This window comes from Lycorma delicatula, chromosome 7 (genome assembly GCF_047948215.1).
Source record: "Lycorma delicatula isolate Av1 chromosome 7, ASM4794821v1, whole genome shotgun sequence".
Taxonomy (NCBI): domain Eukaryota; kingdom Metazoa; phylum Arthropoda; class Insecta; order Hemiptera; family Fulgoridae; genus Lycorma; species Lycorma delicatula.
This window is the reverse complement of record NC_134461.1, coordinates 16,761,573-16,777,401: the sequence shown is the minus strand read 5'-3', so window position 1 is coordinate 16,777,401 and position 15,829 is coordinate 16,761,573.

Genomic DNA, 15,829 nt, shown 5'->3' with positions numbered 1-15,829 from the left:
TCTACAACTTAAAAAAAAAAATTGCATACGTTATTTTTTATACACTTATCATTAACAAATAACCTTAACAGTTTCTTAAAAATAAATATTATCTTAAAAGGAAATACGTTGATAAAAAGAAATCATCATTTTTTTAAACAAATTTAAATATTAAATACCTAGAAAGGGTAGGAGAAACGCTGAAATACTATTACATTTAATTAATCCGTTTTTTAACATGATTTATTTAAAAAAAATAAATATCTTATTTAAACTTTAAATTATGTTTTACTATAATTTGTTGTTTTATAATTAAATACCCATTTCAAGGTAAAACACATTTAAAGTATATTAACATTTAAAATTCACTAATTTATTTCATATAATGTTTTATATTTACAAATATATATATATATAAAATATATTTTATTAATTTCCTGTATTCAATTACAGTTTCTTAATTAGGCTTTTATAACGAATAACAAAAGAGTTAAATAATATAAAATAATGTATATATATATATATATTTTGTAATTAAAAAAATATACAATTTCGTTGTATTATATACTTTTTAAATTGTTTTAATCTTTTGTACGAACAATGCTGTAGTAATAAGAATAACAATAGAGTAATATTAGGGTTTATTACGAAGCATTAAAATACAACCCTTAAAGAATTAAGTACTTCTAAGAGGAGGTGGTTTGCTGGTTTTTCTTTTTAATAGAAGTTAAGGGTGTACAGTGTTATGTATATAGCATTTCCTCAACGTGAAATTCGTGTGTGTTATTATATTCAGTCGTATAACTGTATATATGAATTTGAGTATTAGTTAAACTAATGTATGTACGGGTAGGTTTTCCTTTCTACTACGGTTTTCCAGGAGACGTAACGGCTCGTTGCCCTTGGTCGGAAGCACTTTTGTCTTTTCATGTTCGTGTTGTTATTCTCAGGAAGTCATCCGGCTTAGGAAAGATCGTGATTACTCTTTTCGACCTCTTCTCCTGCTATCGCACATAATTTTATCACCGTCTTTATTAGCGCTATATTTCTATACGATCTATCAAAACGATTAAATCATTCTGATTGATTGGATAAAATTTGTTAATATATTTATTTAATAATTTTTATTATAATCAAACTTTAAAAAAATGTCAAATTCATGTAGAATTAAATAGAAATATCCAAAGAATCTTTAAATAAATATTTCACAAGAAATAATAGGCCTACAAATATCTTTTGAAGTACTATATATGGCAAATATGAAGAATGTTCTGAAATTTTTAAAATATGGTAAACGAAGAAAGTAAAACGATTTAAAAATCTCAGAGAAACTTATATAATGAAACGTTATAAAACTTTGAAAATTCTAAGAAAAAACAGCCCTAAAAAATCTGGTCAACAAAATAGAATCTACCTTCGTTTAACAGAAATGAAAAACAAAAAAAAATATATAAATACAAAATAGCTATTAAAGGTGGGGAAAACATTAAAATACGATTACATTTAATTATAACAATTTTTAATAGGATTTAAAAAAAATAAAAATGTTATTTAAACCTTAAATTATTTTTTACTATAGTTTGTTGTTTAATAATTAAATACCCATTTCAAGATAAAGTATATTAATATTTAACATTCATTGTCAAATTTATTCCATATTATGTATTTTTATTTTCGAATAGCCCATTTAGAGGGCACGCTTAATCAACATTTTAGCCCATGCTTCTTTCATTTTTCTAGAGTGGTGTTCTTTGTCTTCTTGAGTCCATTTCCTCCCTCTTCCACAAGTGAGTTTTTTCCTCTCCTGAAACTCTTAATTCCTGTATTGTTTTTCTGAATGTTGCTCTGTCTTTTAAAATTGTTTACTAGGTCATTGCCTATTTGTTTAAGCCAGGTTATCTTGTTCTTGTGAGTGTTTAGTAGGGTGAAGATATGTTTTGTTAGTCTGGTGTTCTCCATTCTGTTTATGCGTCCGTGGAATTGCAGTTTTATTTTCCTGATTACATCTGTTATTTTTTCTATTTTGGAATATAGCTCTTGGTTTGATCTTTATTTATAATTTAGTCCTGTGTTGTTTTTGGGCCTAATATATTCCATAGGATTCTTCTCTCTACTTCATCTATTCTCTCTACGGCCTGTACTTTATGTAGTTTCAGCGTTTCTGCCGCATATAGTACTTCTGGTCTAACTACCGTTTGGTAGTGTCTTAGTTTGGTGTTCCAGGAAAGGGATTTCTTGTTGTAGGTATTCTTCGTGATATTGTATGATTTTTCTATTTTGAGTAATCTGTTTTCTAGAGCTATTTTTTCACTATTGTTTTGTGTTATCCATTCTCCTAGGTATTTAAAACTGTCAGTTCTGGCTATTTTATTTCTGTTTATTTTAAGATGTTGTGGCGCTTTCTTGATGTTTGTAATGTATTGTGTTTTCTCAAAGGAGATCTGTAAGCCAGCCTTAGTTGCTTGTCTATGGAGTTCTGTTATTTGTTCTTGGGCGTGTTCTATTGTATCGGTGATTAACGCCATATCATTACCAAAAGCTAAGCTGTCTATAACAACTCTCTTGTTTTTTGTTCCGAAATGTAGGCCTTTGGTGTTAATCGCTTTCTCCATTCTCTAACTATCTTCTCTAAAACGTAATTGAACAATATCGGTGATAAGCCATCTCCTTGTCTTACTCCTGTTTTATATATATAATATTTACGAAAAATACGGTGATTCATCCAGAAGCGTTAATAAAAAAAGTTATAAATATCTAAAGAAGTAAATTTATCGAAAATAAAACACATTCATAAAAATCCAAAAAAAACCACCAGAAATAAAATATTCAAATCAATCAGAATCCACTAATCCCTACGGGATGTTTCAAGTTGATTGAAACGGACCTTTTAGTAAGAAATCCAAAAGGAAGAAAAGAAATATTTTAAGGTAAATATTCCAAGGAAGGCATAAGAAACGAAGTCATTCTTAATATTTGAAGCATGCAGGAACTGATTAAGTCAATATATTTTTTTTAAATTTTTTTATTCCATTATGAGATTCTTAAAGATGATATACTTAATTCTGCTCTGTTCATTTATAACAGCGAAAAACGAGCTCAGTTGCATGTAAATTAATGGGTTGTAAAAAAAATCTCGTACGTGTTAAAAAAATCCCTTTCGGCACGCCAGAAGGCGGAATTAGATTTCATCGGTGCTAGGTAGGGGATAAAAAAGATTTCCACCTTAAAGTTAAGAAAACCTTCAATTTACTCAATACGACAATAGTTGCATATGAAAAAAGTTTCACGTGTTTAGAATACGACAAGTCCCATCTTCTTACAATTCCAGCAATAGTTTGGTCATCTCTTGCCGTAAGGGTTGGTCACAAATTATTTCAGACAAAGGTTTTAGGTAATGTTTAGAGAACTAACGACCTCTTTAAACCAATTCGATACTGTGCTTATTAAGGGAGGTATGATTTTTTGTCTTCGAAAGCCCATTTTTTTTCACCCCCAGGGCCAATAGTTGGTGATCTCAAAAAATTTTACTTTGATAAGTTATATTCAAAGAATAGTAGGAACTTTAAACAAATTCGATATTTTACTTATTTTACACAGTTATAGCGATATTTTGTTTTTTCGAAAGAGCCCTCCCATTTCCACCCCCATGATCCGATTTTACCCATTAACAAACTCGACCGAAATTTTGGATCGTTATATTTTATATATAAATTTTTAAGTGATCGGCGGAAAATTACGGCAGTTATCTTGTCCACAAGAAAGTGAAATATATATAAATGTATATATAGACTTTTGGACTGACGCTGGTTTTGAGGTCTGGGGTATGTGAGACGTGAGGATATATTGAAATTTTTAGGAAGTCGAATCATGGTACCCATTACAATAAGTAGCTTTCTTATGAAATCTACCTAAAAAAGGGATAAGTTCACAGAACATGCAAAAAAGGACTTAAGTCCACGCGTCATTCTGTGTGATCTGAATGTTCATTCTATTCTCATGATCATAATTATTCATAATACAATTTAGTCTATATTCAACCTCATATAACCTTGTGCGTTTTTAGTTTATTTGTTGACAGTTCGGTTTTTGACTTCATCTTTAGTAAATAATATTATTTTTTATTATCACTAATATGAATAGTGGTGGAAGTGAAGGAAATTGTAGAAATACTCTATCTAAGAAATTCAAATCTACGTATATAAAATTAATTGAAGTCAGTAAAAAAATAAATTATATCAAATATGAGTTCGGCGGTAATTTCCGATGTAAACGAATTAAATATTTTGAGGCTGTTCCACGTGAAGAAAGAAAACTCTTCTTTAGCGTTTTAATGAGACATGAGTAGTAGTGAAGAATAGAATTCTTAGTTATTTACGAATAATTAAGGGTGGCAATATGGGTGGCCCCAGGACAACAAAGAGGAGGCTACTGTCCAGTGTATACTCTTCAGTAGTGCTCTATGGGGCTCAAGGGTCTGTTTGGTTGGTGCTCTTGATAGGGCACACAAAAGAAGGAGGTTGTTGAGCCGACAACGACGGCTCAATCTGCGGGTTATCGCAGAGGAACAGATAGGTACAGAAGCGGCGTCAGTCATTGCTGGTTAGCTGGTGTGCCACCGATTGATCAGCAGGCCAGGATGAAACATTCTATTGCTTCGGGGAATGAGAGGAAAGTGGCTGACGATAAGATGTTCAGAGCTTGGAACGACAGGTGGAATGCGGCGGAGACTGGACGGTGGACACACCGGCTCATCAGTGACGTCAGGAGCTGGCTAGAGCGGAAGCACGGTGATACTAATTACGAGCTCACCCAGTTTCTATCAGGGCACGAGTGCTTTAAAAATTACCTGTAGCGTATGAGTAGGAGTACCTTGAGATGCTGCTATTATTGTGGGGAACAGGATACGGCAGAACACGTAGTGTTTTCATGCACGAGGTGGAGAAACTTGAAGGCTGCCATGATGAGCCAAGGCGCAGTAAACGTGGAAAATGTAATAAGTGTGATGTTGGGTGACAGAGATGCTCGGATGAGAGTGACGACTGCGGTGTCAGCCATAATTAGAAACAAGGCAGCGGAGAAGAGGGGCAGGCGGAGAAGACTGCAGTTAACCTGAGGCGGAGAGACCGATGCCGGACGGCTATGGGCGGCCAGCCTTAGGGGGTGGGCGGCGGGGGCTCCTCGAAGTCGTCGTTCGCCGATGATCCCCTGGGGATGTCACCGCTCTGGCTATTCTAATTCGGTGACAAGAGCGCCCGGGAGATTGAGCAGGGGCTGTGTATATACCATGTGGATTCGGTCTGTTCCCTGTGTGACTAGAGGGGGAGGTTTTTTAGTGGGTGAGAGCCCCGCACTTGCCGTCAGAGCGGGCCTGGCAGAGCTTTTTCCTCCTTCTACGAAAAAAAATTATTTACCAAATATTTGAAATAAAGGTGGGAGAAAACCCGGATGAAGCCGGGTACGCAACTAATTATAATTTAAATAGCCGGGTACGCAGCTATTTTGTAATGAACAGAACATGTGGTTTATCTGAGAATGATGTTTTCATTTGAAAGGCGCCATTTTGTTTCTATAAATTCTAGAAGGTTGAAATTTTCACAGAATATTATTGGAACCTTCGTCAAAAGGTCTGTAAAGTTTCAGTAGAATCGGAGGAAAAAAAAAATATATTCCGTGTGTCCCACGAAGAGGTATACGCTTTTGGTTTATATAACTCACCAACCGCTTGGTATAACTCACCAATGGGTGAGTTATACTAAACCAAAAGGAAACCAAAAAAAGCGTATACTAAACCAAAAGCGTAATCGATTCTATTGAAATTTTACAGAATTTTTAACGAAGATTCTTTTAATGTTCTGTGAAAATTTCAACGTTTTATGATTTATAGAAACAAAATGGTGGCTTTCAAACATCAATTTCAGATTAACCACATTTTTTATTCATTACAAAATAGCTGGTAAAAATGATTAAAAACAGTTAAATAATAAGTCATGATTATGATTAATTATTAACTTATTTTATTCAATTTGAACAGCTGTTTAACAATACATCATGTGTTTTAATCATTTTTACTTCTTCCTTTTCCCTGTTTAGCCTCCGGTAACTACCGTTTAGATAATTCTTCAGAGGATGAATGAGAATGATATGTATGAGTGTAAATGAAGTGTAGTCTTGTACATTCTCAGTTCGACCATTCCTGAGATGTGTGGTTAATTGAAACCCAACCACCAAAGAACACCGGTATCCACGATCTAGTATTCAAATAATCATTTTTACTTGCTTTAGTTTAACTCACTATGGTTTTTTTTTCACTAATTTTTTTTCATGTTTGTTCTCAAACCTTGCATCCCTTATTTAACATACTTCCTGACATTGCCGATTGATGAAATTTTTCACAATTACTAAGGTCGGGTGGCAATACAATATTCAACCATCACTTTTGGAAACATCCCCTTGTACAAGGGGAAAAATTAGGGGTAGAAATTAAGGGTGCGAGTGTAAAAAAATTTTGAAATCCAAATTAACCTACGTCGTGCAACGTATGTTAATAATTTGATTCGAGTACGACTGAAAAGCATAAAACGTGTTTTTAAACATTTTTGTAATATTATTTCCAGCTGTTTTGTAATGAACAAAACATGTGGTTTATCTGAAAATGATGTTTTCATTTCAAAAGCGCCATTTTGTTTCTATTAATTCTAGAAGGTTGAAATCGTCACAGAATATTATTAGAACCTTCGTTAAAAGGTCTGTAAAGTTTCAGTAGAATCGGTGGAAAAATGGGTGGGTGATACTAAATGAAAAACGTATACTTCTTCGTGGAAAACTCTATATATATATATATATATATATATATGCATCAAATAATAATACCAGAAAAAAAATTTGGTAATTTAATATAACATTGCTTTTCCTAAGAGTTATGATATACGCTAAACTAAACTTACCTATAATAGTGAGAACGACTTAGGCACTTTTAGTACTACTGTATGTCATTAGAATTTAAATGGGCTTGGCACGTTGATTTAGAACGGTAAATATCGCTCGTTGAAAAAAGTTGGCGAGAAGTCACTTTAATCTATTTTTCCCTAATCAACTGGCTCGGAAAGTTAATTAAAAAAAAAAAAATGTCTTAATACTTTTCGAGAATCACAAATAATTCATGTCAAGTTTACCTACAACCATTATTATTACGGAACTTAACCTTTAGTACATTCTTTAATATTAGAATTATATCTCCAGTGTTTTTACTTTTATTTTTTTAAATTTTATTTTCTTTACTGTTTGATACTAATGAATTGGTTTTAATTTATTATTATTTACTCAAAATAGACATTTTTAAACATAAAAATTGTGGTAGCGTTTCGGCGTTTCATCCGGAAGTCCCGTGTTCGAATCCCGGTCAGACATGTCATTTTTCATGTCCTAAAATTCAACCTTGCGCGTAGGACATGATGTTATCGAGCTTTTGGCGACATAAAAAAAACTAAAAAAAAAAAAAAAAAAAAATTGAAGTACAATTTGTAGTTAAAACGTCTGTAATAAGGAAAAAAAAATGTATTCAGTAATATTTACGTGAATTTGTTTTTTTTATATAACACTTATGTGCGTGTGAGAAAGATAAAACGGAAGAGAAAAATTTTTTATTATTTATCGGCATTTTGTTAAATTTCCAGTATAAATAAAAGTTTAGATTACTCATTTCCTTTCCATAACGGTGTAAAATTCATACCGTTTAAATTTTAAAATATTTAATTATTATTTATCGAAATAATATTTATTAGAAAACTATGCCAAACAACTGTAGTAAAAATTTTGCAATGTTTCCCCAATTTGAATTTAGTGTTAAAAGTAGAGTAAAGTCGATAACAAAATAAAACTGATAATGTGTATGGCACTTGCGCGTGCGTGTATACCATTAATAAAGCTAAATTATGAATGTCACATTTTATTTTTTCGTTTATTCGTAAAACTCTCTCTTTCGTGTATCATTTGTTTATTATTATTTATTTATTGTTACGTAATGACATTGTTAGTTCTACATTTTTTGTGAAAACCGTTTTTCTTGCATATGAGACGGAAATAATTTATGTTCACATCCGGTCGGTTTGTCTGGGTGACTGGTCAGTAGTCACTGTGAGTTAATGAACTATCTTGTTTCGTTAAAAACGACAATATAACAATGTTGCCTATATAGGTAGGGGAGTATGGCGCAATTTGATGAACTGACAGAATATTACACCGGCTTCTGTTCCGTATATATATATATAAAACACGCGACAGGAAATCCACAGACCAAGGCTTCATTTTATATCTTTAAACTGCGCGCGGGCGTACACACACATACACATTCACACACACATGTCGTATGTAGTTTAAAATATACTAGCAGATTTATAATACAATCAAATTAAATTCAATAAAGTCGTTTAGAGGAAAAATATGAGCAGTAAAGTCTAGTTTTAGCTAAAATTCTTCTTTCTAGTAAAGTGGTTCCCAGGATATGCTTTGCCCTAAAAAAGAAAATCGAATGAAATTATTGTAAATTTCAACATTTTAAAAATATAATTTCATTACATGTATTACTGCCCAATCGTTTAGATATCTCTTTACTGTACATTTTCTCACTACTTCCTCTAAACACCATTAACTTGTAAGACATAGAGTAGGCTTAAGGGGCTTAGCTATAGAAACTGATTCTAAAAAGGGTTCGGATAATCAAACCGTTTGAGAGAATTGCTGTTGTAGTATATATATATATATATATATAAAAACAAAATATTATTAAAAGTAATTCAAATATCAAATTTAAACATTATGTACTAAACATTTTTATGATTGATACCGGAAATTATATACAGAGTGTTCGGGATGTATTCCCCGAACTTTATTTAGGTACTGATTCAAAACATCAAAATGGGCAAAAACGTTCATATCGACATAAGTCCTATTTTTCTTTATTTTTCTTCTAGACGCCATTTTGTGATTTTTAACAAAAAAAATATTTCGCAGGAAGTAAACCTACCTGCTTTAATTAAATTAGGGAAATCTGTAACTAGTGTCTCATTCTATAAAATAAAAATTTTGAAAACTTCACCTTCAAAAATGGTGGCCATCTTAGTTTTTTAATCTTCAATATCTTTGTAATTATTTGTTTTCTCATATTTTTACCGATTATAAAATTTACTAAGTACTTTATTTTGAATAAAATGACACCTCATTTGTCATAGTTTTGCCTGTTTTTATTTCTTCCACTAAATTTAATTTAAATTAATTAAATAGTATTGACTGGTTAATTTTTTTATTACAATAAGTCGATTGTTTGTCAACGAATTTTTACAAATGAGATATCATTTTGTTCAAAATAAAATGCTAAATAATAATTAGTAAAAATTCGCTCAAACAAATAATTATAAAGATATTGAAGATTAAAAAATAAAGATGGTCGCAATTTTGAAATTTTTACAGGTGACGTTTTCAAACTTTTTATTTTGTAGAATAAGACACTAGACTTAGATTTGCTTAATTTAATTAAAGTAGGTTTACCCGTCCGTTCCTGAAAAAGAATTTTGTTGTTGAAAATTACAAAATGGCGTCCAGAAGGAAAACAAAGCAAAATAGGACTTATGTTGATATGAACGTTTTTGCTCTTCTGGATATCGGGAATCAGTATCTGAAGTTTGAGGAAACGTAACGAAACAGTTCGTATATATCTATATACATATATTTTACAGTAATGATACAAAAAAAAAATCCTTATAGAAGTTCTAATGAGCAATAGGTTTTTACATTAAAGAAATTTGATGTGGACAACACATTACTTCTTTGTACGCCTACTAAATTACATATACACAATTTTTTTTTAGAATTAAAATTACATAAAATTTTATTTCATTAATAACTTCTGCTAATTTTCCTTTTTTTCTTATTGAATTATTATCATTCATCGTAATTTTTTTTTTACAATGTGTGGTTAATCAATAAATCGATATATTTTAGTTAAAAAAAAAAAAAGTGTGATTCGAACCGATGTACCTACTCTTAAGATCCGAGTATTTCATTAATTAAAATTTTATTTGCTTATAACTCTGGAACCGATGAAAATAAGTACCACTTATTATATATCGTTGGAAAACTCTCAATGAGGGCTTATTACTGCACTTAAGAAAAAGTTCAAAGCCCAAATGTTTTGGATTTTGGTATTTTTTTAAACTTTTAGTCCAGTCGATTGTAATCAAAATGGGATGTGCACACCTAGATGTTACAGCAATCCCAAATAAAAAATTTCAACATTATACGTCTAATTGTTTTTGAGTTATGCGAGATACATACGTACGTACAGACGTCACGCCAAAAATAGTCAAAATAGATTCAGGAATTTTCAAAATGGATAATTCCGTTGAAATCTAAAAACCTAGATATTTCGCTATCGTAATACTTCCCTTACTTCTTACAAGGAAGAAAAAATGTGAATGATGACATTTTTTTTTATTTGAGAACTACAGAAAATTTATGATTCTGTTAAAATTCAATGAGCGTGTATTTAAAATTTATTTTCTAATGTTAACTGAATTAATGCAATTTTAAACGGGAAAATCTATTTAATTTTTTAAATTTTCTTTTATTTATGATATACATATATAAGTGGCAAAGATTTTTTTGTTGACAGTAATTTAAAATCAATTTAAGCCATATTAAGGAATTTTTAATGATTACAGAATTTGTTAACCTTAATTAACAAAAAAAATCCTAATTCAATTATTTTTTATGATTCTAAATGACAATCGATAAAAATAATTTACTGTTACTTCTTCATATATGTGTGTGTGTTTTCCCCTACGAGCCCCTAAAATTATAACCGGCCTATCTCTCTAACTTACGGTCTGTTGAGTTAATAAGGTTTAATATCAGAATAGGTCCGGTGTAACAGATACCGAAGCAATGATGAGAGCACCACACAAGAGGTAAATATTAAGTTACAAGTTGTCTACCTCTAAACTCTAAAGATTCCTACTAAACTGTTTCGACAGGTTGAATATAATCCTTCTTCTCTCTCTCTCTGATCTTCTCCCTAAAACACTACTAAACCATTACGGCGCCTATCTTGGGCAATTAACCTTATTTTCACACCATGCCATTAGTTTCACGTCTATCGAACGTGGACGTTTATATTCATTATTACTACTAGAATTATATTAGATGTTTTTTTTTTTTTTTTTTTTACTTTTTTAACACGCCCATTTCGTATAATAATTTATTATGCTATATTTTAAAACGATAAAAAAACTATATATCAAGAAACCAGTAGCTCTTTTGTGTCAAAATCATTTCATAATGATAGCTTTCTTGCTACTTCTTTAAATAATATATATATATATTAGTTTCCCGGCAAATATAGCTAGAATATATTAAAGGGGAAATGTCAAAAGTAGGGTATAGAATTTTTTGCGAATCGTTACGTTTTGGGTCCTAGTTCATCTAGACCAGTGCTTCTACTCAACCCTAGAGATCGCAGTCTACATGCTGGTCACGGTGATATGAAAAGTGGTCGCGAAATCAGCCTACAACTTTACACGTAAACAATAATGAAATTATTTTATGATAAAAAATAATTTATTATAAACATTTTACGTACATTTATATGTACCCTGGCACATAAACTATAGCCTCATATATAATGAACTTAAGTTGCGAATCGTTCGACAGGAAATCTCTCTGGTCAGCCTACGGTATGAAATACTTTTGGATCGGCACCCGAATATTCGGCGGTCAATTTATTGTATAACACGATCAAAAATTTTTTAAGATTGTAAGGAACAATATTTTCGATTTGCCTTATCATTTCAATTAGATGATTTTATGGTCTGGCCGTATGGAGTGCTCTTCTATTTCATTATTAAGTCAAAATACGCTGGGTCTGTGGCAACTTAATGTTCGTTCAAATAGTTCTTATTTACTTATTGTTCATTATCTTGCTGAACAGATTGTAAAGTTGTTGTGTCGTTATAATAAAAAAAAAAAAATAATAATTTATAAGTACACATATAAAGAAAATAAATTAATGACACGGTTGTGTGTTTGTTTTTCATTTAGAAGTTTCTCCATACGTGGTTTTATGTTAGAAATACATAAAAGCAAATAGTTTTCAAATGATAAAAGACGATTCTATATTTAATTTTTAGCGCAGCCATACATGAAAACCTTTTTCATAGAACTCAGACCTGGCAAAAGGGATTAATATTTTCAATGCTTTTGGGGAAAAATTTTCATATTCACTTCGACGAGTAAGGCAAAACGTATCTAAATCTTGAGATGTGAATTGTAGAGGTAAGGTTTTATTGGCAGACATTTCTATGAGCTGGTTGTGAGTCTCAGCTGGAAACTTAACAGCTGCAACAACGTTTTCCCTAAATGGATTCAGTACCCATCTCTTCAAAAATCATTTTTATCTTCTGAGAAGGTCTCCGACAATTGAATTTTTTAGCTCGCGTAAATGCATTTTTATGCTATCAAAATTGTGTTAAATAATAGTATCTTCTTCATCCAAATTTTTTTCAATATAATCGGAAGTGAGTGGAAACATATCAAAATGTTGCTTTGAAGGCTAATAATCAAGACTTCAATGCAAGCATTTTTCAAAATTTTGAGCCTGAATCTGTTTATGAATTTATACAGGATAATAATTCATCCTTCAAACATTTATCACGTTTTTGTAAAATTACATTTAAGTCGTTTAAATACGAAACTACATCAGCTAAGTAAACCAACATCAACATATAATAACATTGTGCTTACATCAGCCGTCTTTGTATTTGGCAGTAGGATAGGGTTATTTCCTCAAGGTTTGCTTCAAGTTTGAGTCTATAACAAATCACACTTTTCGTAGTTTTTTCTTTTGTCTTTTTTTTGTCTTCAGTCATTTGACTGGTTTGATGCAGCTCTCCAAGATTCCCTATCTAGTGCTAGTCGTTTCATTTCAGTATACCCTCTACATCCTACATCCCTAACAATTTGTTTTACATATTCCAAACGTGGACTGCCTACATAATTTTTTCCTTCTACCTGTGCTTCCAATATTAAAGCGACTATTCCAGGATGCCTTAGTATGTGGCCTATAAGTCTGTCTCTTCTTTTAACTATATTTTTCCAAACGCTTCTTTCTTCATCTATTTGCCGCAATACCTCTTCATTTGTCACTTTATCCACCCGTCTGATTTTTAACATTCTCCTATAGCACCGCATTTCAAAAGCTTCTAATCTTTTCTTCTCAGATTTTTCTTAGAAGGAAAAAGAATTAATTGAACGTTACCATATTCATCTGATTTAATGACTTAGAATTTTTTATTGAGGGAGTATAATTGTCACGTGATACTCTTTTAAATTCAAATAATTTTAACCACTTTAAGATGTCAATTAAATACAAAAACAGTTTTTTTTTAAATCGGGAGAAAATTCTATTTGAAAAAAAAATCTGACGTGGATACCACATAACTTCCTTGTACGTCTTTTAAATTACATATATACATTTAAAAAAATGAAAAGTACAGAAAATTTTATTTCATTAATTACTTCTGATATTAATTCATATATATATATATATATATATACTTCTTTTATTGTTATTATTGAGTTATTATTTATAGTAGATTGTTTTTACAATGAGAAGTTAATAAATTATTAATAAACCAATATATTTAATTTGAAAAAAAGGAGATGAAGTCTGATTCGAACCGATATACCTTCCCCTTGTAAGAACCAAATATTTCATTAAATAAAAATGTTTTAATTTGGCTGTAACTCTGGAACCAGTGAAAATAAGTACCACTTACCATATCGTTAAAAAACTCTCAATGAGATCGTATTACTGCAGTTAAGAAAAAGTAAAAAATTCAATTTTTTTGGATTTGGGCTTTTTTGTACAGTTTTGGTTAAGTCGATTGTAATCAAAAGTGGAGGTGCACAACTAGATCTTATAACAGTCCTAGATCCAAAATTTCAACATCCTACGGTTAATAGTTTTTGAGATACATACGTACGTGCAGACATATCACGCGAAATGTACGCGTGATACATTTCGTACGTGATTCATACGTACGAAACTAGTCAAAATGGATATTTCCGTTGAAATCTGAAAACAGAAAATTTTCGCGATCACAATACTTCCTTTACTTCGTACTAGGAAGTAAAAAAGAAGTAATTCAGTCGTTAAATGTTGCCATGTATTCATATGATCGGAAGGATGACCTTTTTTCTTTTCTTTTTTTGAACCGTTCCTTTTAATGTGTTCTAGACATGTCTTAAAATTAAAAAAAAAAGAATATTGTTAACTGCTCTTTTTAGTATTTGGGGAAATTGACTTAACCTCGCGTAGTAAATTTTGAATTAGATGTTTCGAATTAAATGATAAACAGTCGTATATGAATATGTTGGACATTGTTAGCAAAGTACTGAAGGTAATATTAGATTTGTTGTCGCTTTAAATAATCAAGAAATAGGTCTCTGATATTTGTGTGTGGTGGGGATTAGTATCATTTTTGCTCGAGGAAAATTAATATCTAAGCAGTACTACGTTCTGGTTTTATAATACGTGCGTTAAGATTTTATAACAGAAAATTTTGTATTGTATAATCATAAGCAATTGATTATGAAAGTAACGGGTATATGTGCATATGTAGAATAAAAATAAAACAATAAAAAATGTAATATATTTGTTTACTGTTTAGATAATTGTATCGATTATGGTATCCACATTTTTCTTTCGTTCATTCATATTTTACACCTTAATTTCACGCCCAATAATACAATTTAAGCCGGTCATTTATGCCGCTTTCAAGTATTTACCGATATATTGGCGGTAGACCTTTACATAATTTACTAATATGAACATCAGTGTTTGAAACTAATACGGTCTCCATTCTTTGTAAGATATTTTGCACTATATATTTGTATCACGCAACATACAACTATTTGTCAATTATTAACACTGTTAAACCCGCAGATACTTTATTTAAATATATTAACGTTTTAGTAGTTTACATTAAAAAGCGTCCTATTTAATAAAAGTGAAAGCTTTTTAATGTTTTCTGGGGTTATATCTTGAAGAGTTTTTATTCGCTATCGATTAACTTACTTCATGAATATTTATTTATCGATAGGATTGAAATCAATGATAAAACGATTCGTAATGTATATATTAGTTAAGTCATCATCTGGTCTGCCTTTTTATTTTCTCTCTACTCCTCTAGGTCGGTCCGGACTGTTGGGTATAACTCCACCCAGAGGAGTGTCTGGTTACTCTAACGAGCCTTCCTACCAACCGGCTGTATATCCAGCATGGTAGGTCGGCTCACCGGTCAGCTCTTTTGAGGAGTCTTTTGCTGGTCTGCCTGGTAGCAGGTTTCTTACTCCACCGCTGTTTTCAGCCATTTCGGTCCCAAGTCTTCTTTTTCATCACCTTACAGTTTCCAATCTTCATCTCATCAATTAACTTCATCATACTTCTTCTTTATCGTTTCCAGTTTCTTTCTGATTTTTCCGATCCAATTGTCAAGATTCTAATTCCTCTAATCTCATCCTGACTAGTTTCTTTTTATTTTGTATATTTTTCAAAAATGATCTCATCCATGGGGTAAATAAGAAGTGAAGTGGTTCTCCATTTTCTTGAGCTTGGCACATCCTACCCTACTAAAGGGCATTTGTATGTGTGATTCTCTATGTATGTGCACGCCCTCCATAGCTCCGGAACGTACCGATCTCTACCGAAAAATCCCGATTCATTAGTACATGTCTTGTACTAATGAATCAGGTGTATAATTTTTATATTATTATATATCGCATTTATATGCGAAATATA